This window comes from Bos taurus, chromosome 24, assembly GCF_002263795.3.
Source record: "Bos taurus isolate L1 Dominette 01449 registration number 42190680 breed Hereford chromosome 24, ARS-UCD2.0, whole genome shotgun sequence".
Classification (NCBI taxonomy): domain Eukaryota; kingdom Metazoa; phylum Chordata; class Mammalia; order Artiodactyla; family Bovidae; genus Bos; species Bos taurus.
In genome coordinates this window covers 34,372,180-34,377,868 of record NC_037351.1, presented here as the reverse complement: position 1 = coordinate 34,377,868, position 5,689 = coordinate 34,372,180, and the positions used below count along the sequence as shown (strand labels likewise).

Genomic DNA, 5,689 nt, shown 5'->3' with positions numbered 1-5,689 from the left:
GGATTAGGGGCGTGGGGTAGCTCCTCCCGGCTGCCACCCCTGACCTCGGACGCGGGGTAACTCCTCTCGTCGCCTCTCCTGACCTAGGACGCAGGGTAGCTCCTCTCGGCCGTTCTGTTTATTTTAAGGTTAGGTCCATTTCTGGTAGACAGAAGGTTGCTTTTGAGATCTTGGAATTAAGTTCTGCTGCCTAAAATGCCCATAAGAGCTGAGATCTTTCTGCAGTGCCTCTGTCATGAGGGATTTATTAATTGCTGTTTTTACAGTGATCCACCAAGGGAGCGGCAGAGGATGAAACGGTTAGATGGCATCACTGACTCAATGGACATAAGTTTGAGCAAACTCGGGGAGATAGTGAAGGACAGGGAACTGGTGTGCTGCAGTCCATGGGCTCACAAAGTGTCGGACACGACTGAATCACTGAACGTCAACCAATACTTGTAGGAAACATCCAGCTTCTGAGACATAATGCCAGATACAAAATATGGCAGCTTGTATGATGATAGGAACCATCTCTCCTGGGGCTGATCTGTAGAATTATTGCAGCACTGTAGAGACTCCTCCCTAATGCTGTGCCCACAGGTTCTTCACAGGAGAAGCCAAGAGATTGTGGCAGACAGCAGAGGCTTGAGGGATGGACAGACCTGAGCATCCTGGCTCCACCACTCATCAGCAGTTTCATAGAACACCTGACATCTGTAAAGAGAGAAGAATGACACCTCTGTCCCTGGGCCATGGTGAAGATTAACTGAGACAGATCGTTCAGAAATCCCTCACACAGCCCTTGGACTGTAGTGGGTACATTGGTTAAGATGCATTCAGCTGTAAACAGAAAAAAAATCTCCACACACACTGGCCTAAATAACAAGGGAGTTGATTGCTTCATATCATCGAAAACCCAGCAGGCAGGCTTCAGGGTTGTTTTAACCCAGTTGTCCAGTCAGGTCACCAGGGCCCTCCAAGATGTTGATCTCATGCCAGACTTTCTCCCTCTTTCTCACAAAGCCGGGGCGGGGCTGGGGCGGGGGGGCGGTACCCTCGCTGTGCAGGACTGCATGCTTCCTCATCACAGTCAAAAAGAAAGACAGAATGTTCCCCTCAATCGTGGAGCCGAAATCTTGGACTTCCTTCTTACGAAGCTGCATTTGGTCATATGTTGTCATGCCCTGTACTGGTGGGTGTGAAATGCCAAGTGCTGATTGGCTCAGATCTGCATTGAGTGCTTATCCCTGAACCAATCACTGTGGCAAGTGGGGGATGAACTAACCCGATTGGCTCCAACCAATCAGGGCTCACACCTTGACCTGGGGGCGGGTGAATCCTACCCAGACTCCATGCCTGGAAGGGGACAGAACTCATGCTAGCAAGACACCCACAGGATCACTGCAGCAGGTGCCCAATAAATATTGTTGTTATTGCTCTTATCAATAACGAAATCCCACCTTCTGGTGAATGTTTCTTTGAAGCTGATCCTGTGTAGTTCCCGCTTTAAATAGTAACTATTTTCATTTGGGTTCTAAGAAATATTACACTGCTTTATTTCGACCTATTCCCTAGTCAGAGATCCACATTCTTCAAGTGTTTCTTCAATGAATTGTAAGTGGATTTTTATGTCATAGCTGGCAGAGATCCAAAGCTGTCTGTTCTCTGAAGGTGGTGATAGTGATGGCAGTATCCTCATCCATCTGAAGTAGAAAGAGCTGGAAAAAATTTATAGACCTTCAACTCTTTGGACCTGCCACCCAACCTGCTATGGGGTCTTTTATCACATGGAATTACCCTCTGTGGGCCAGCTCCACTGGAGTGAACCTATTACACGTATTAGATGTGAAGCATATTGGGGGGCTTTGAAGAGGATGGACGTGGAGCAAAACCACATGCAGACATCTCGGCTGATGGATGACCTGTGGATGGGCAGGTCCTGCCAGTCACCGCTGAGCTGTGGCAGAGGGGTCGGGCAGCGGCATGATGCCGGGGGGCGAGAGTCGGGGGCAGCTTTTAAACTTCTCGGCCTTGCAGCTGCCAGCTAAAGGTAATAACACTGCCAGTGGGGATAAGGAGGAAGCTCGTTGGCTTTGGTTTCTGCAGATCTTGCTCAATCTCTGCGAAGGGCAATGATTGCTTATGTCCTTTATAAGACTTTCGAGTCCTTTCTGTCATGTATCTTTATCCAACAGGGCTTAGAACTCAGTATTTCCTCCGGAGGTGCAGAGGAGACAGATCTTGGGTTACTTTGCCACGCACATCTTTTACACCTCACAGGACAATGGAACTCTGCCATCTGTGGTTCATTTCCCCCCACAGGGATTTAGAAGACATGTGAGAGGCAGCTGTGCTTCCTGAGCGGGAAGCATCGATGAGGAGGTTATTGGGCAATACTTCGCACTGGAGAGAGCAGAAAAGTTGTGGCTGTGTTAGTTTCCTATGGCTTGTTGTTGTTTTTGTTTAGTTGCTCAGTCATATAGGCCTCTTTGTGACCCCATGGACTGTAGCCTGCCAGGCTCCTCTGTCCATTGGATTTCCCAGACAAGAATACTGGAGCAGTTTGCCATTCCTTTCTCCAGGGGATCTTCCTGACCCTGGCTGGAACCCTCATCTCCTGCATTAGCAGGCAGATTCTTTACTGCCGAGCCACCAGGGAAGCCCTTCCTATGGCTGTTGAAGCACAAACTCAGTGGCCTAGAATGATACAAATGTATTATCTTATTATCCCAGAAATTAGAAATCTTCAACTCAGTGGGTCAGTAGAGTATTCCCCCTCGACGCTCTAGGGGAGGATCTATTTCCTTGCCGCTTCCATTTCTAGAAGGTGCCTGCCTTCCTTGACCCAGGGCCCACGTCCTTCATCTTCAAGGCCAGCACTGTGGCATCTTCCAGGCTCTCTCTTTGACCTTTGCTCCCATTGTCATATCGACTTTTTTCTCTGTTTTCAAGTTGAATTATAGTTGATTTACAATATGGTGTTAGTTTCAGGTGTATAGCAAAGTGATTCAACTATATATATATATATTTTCAGATTCTTTTCCATTATAGGTTATTGTAAGACATTGAATATAGTTCCCTGTGCTATACAGTAAGTCCTTGTTGTTTATTTTATATATAGTAGTGTGTACCTGTTAACCCCATAGTCCTAATTTATTCCTCTCTTTCCCTTTCTCTTTGTAACCATAAATTTATTATGTCTGTTTCTGATTTTTCAATAGGATCATGTATATTATTTTTTAGATTCTACATATAAGTGATAGTATATAATATTTGTCTTTCTCTGTATGACTTGCTTCACTCAGTATGATAACCTCTAGGTCCATCCATGTTGTTGCAAATGGCATTATTTCATTCTTTTTAATGGCTGAGTAATATTCCATTGTATATATGTACCACATCTTCTTTTTCCATTCATCTGTTGGTGGAGACTTGGGTTGCTTCTACATCTTGGTTATTGTATATAGTGCTACAATGAATATTGGGGTGCATGTATCTTTTTGAATTAGAGTTTTCATCTTTTCTGGATCTATGCCCAGGAGTGGGATTGCTGGATCATAGGGTAGTTCTATTTTTAGCTTTTAAAGTAACCTCCATACTGTTCTTTAGTGGCTGTACCACTTTACATTCTGACCAACAGTTTGGGAGGGTTGTTTTTTCTCTATACCCTTCCTAACATTATTATTTGTAGACTTTTTGATGATGACTATTCTGACTAGTGTGAAGTGGTACCTCACTGTAGTTTTGATTTGCATATCTCTGCAGCCATGAAATTAAAAGATGCTTACTCCTTGGAAGGAAAGTTATGACCAACCTAGATAGCATGTTCAAAAGCAGAGACATTACTTTGCCAACAAAGGTTCGTCTAGTCAAGGCTATGATTTTTCCTGTGGTCATGTATGGATGTGAGAGTTGGACTGTGAAGAAGGCTGAGCACCGAAGAATTGATGCTTTTGAACTGTGGTGTTGGAGAAGACTCTTGAGAGTCCCTTGGACTGCAAGGAGATCCAACCAGTCCATTCTGAAGGAGATCAGCCCTGGGATTTCTTTGGAAGGAATGATGCTAAAGCTGAAACTCCAGTACTTTGGCCACTTCATGTGAAGAGTTGACTCATTGGAAAAGACTCTGATGCTGGGAGGGATTGGGGGCAAGAGAAGAAGGGGACGACAGAGGATGAGATGGCTGGATGGCATGACTGACTCGATGGACGTGAGTCTGAGTGAATTCCGGGAGTTGGTGATGGACAGGGAGGCCTGGCGTGCTGCGATTCATGGGGTTGCAAAGAGTCGGACACGACTGAGCGACTGATCTGAATAATTAGTGATGTTGAGCATCTTTTCATGTGCCTGTTAGCCATCTGTATATCTTTTTTGGAGAAATTTCTGTTTAGGTCTTCTGTCCATTTTTTGATTTTTTTTTTTTTTTTTTTGATATTGAGTTGTGTGAGCTATTTGTATATTTTGGAAATTAAGCCCTTGTCATTTGCATCATTTGCAAATATTTCCTACCAGGCCTTAGGTTGTCTTTTCATTTTGTTTGTGGTTTCTTTTGCTGTGCAAAAGCTTGTAAGTTTGATTAGGGCCCATATGTTTATTTTTGCTTTTATTTCATTTGCTTTGGGAGACTGATCTAATAAAATATTGCTACAATTTATGTTAGAGAATGTTTTGTCTATGGTCTCTTCTAGGAGTTTTATGATGTCATGTCTTATATTTTGGGGCTTCCCTGGTGGCTCAGATGGTAAAGAATCTGCCTGCAATGTGAGAGACCCAGGTTCAATCCCTGGGTTGGGAAGATCCCCTGGAAAAGGGAATGGCTACCCACTCCAGTATTCTTCTTCTTTTTTTTTTTTTTTAATAAAAACAGTCCCACAGCATTTATTGTCATCTGGTAATAACATAAGAGCAGAACAATATGAATACATGTTTTAGAACTACATCTCTAACAAAGGACACCTAAAAAAACCAATGGTACTGCCAAACAATTTCTCACTACATCTGTCACTTCTAGTTGGAGACACTTTAGAGCAGAGTAATGTTATCTCCTTTTAACATGATCCGAGCCAGTTGTTTTCTTGACTTTGTTTTGGAATGAATCTCTTCTGCATCATCTAATACGAGGTTCATATACTCATCAAAACCAATGATACAGCCCTCTATCTGCATATTCACTTGCTCATAAAGCCACACCTGAATCTGTGATCTATTTTGCAAGTGTCTGAAGATGAGATTGATGGGTGTACCATCACCTTCTGCACCTTCTGGCCCTGCCCCCGGTACGCCATGCTGGCCCACTCCAGCATTCTTGCCCAGAGAATCCCATGGACAAGGAGAGGAGCCTGGCGGGCTATAGTCCATGGGTAGTCTTTTTAAAAATAAATCCATTCTGCCAATTGATCTGTTCAGACTATTTTCATTTAATGTAATTATTTCTATGCTTGGATTTTGATAATAACTGCTTTAAAGTCTTTGTCAGGTAATTCTATCGTTAGTGTCATCTCAGCATTCGAGTTGAGATTTTCCTAGTTCTTCATATGACAAGTAGTTCTGTGTCATATTCTGGACATTTTGAATATTATGAATCTCTGGATCTTACCATACACACAGAAAACTAGTCAATCTAATCACACTAGGACCACAGCCTTGTCTAACTCAATGAAACTAAGCCATGCCCTTGGGGCAACCCAAGATGGGTGGGTCATGGTGG

The 5,689-nt window shown here is 43.7% G+C and overlaps 1 pseudogene; it reads right to left on the bottom strand.

Annotated features, from left to right (window-relative positions):
• Window positions 1-4,989: 4,989 nt before the first annotated feature.
• Window positions 4,990-5,267, bottom strand: LOC107131776 (small nuclear ribonucleoprotein E-like; annotated as a pseudogene).
• Window positions 5,268-5,689: the final 422 nt, after the last annotated feature.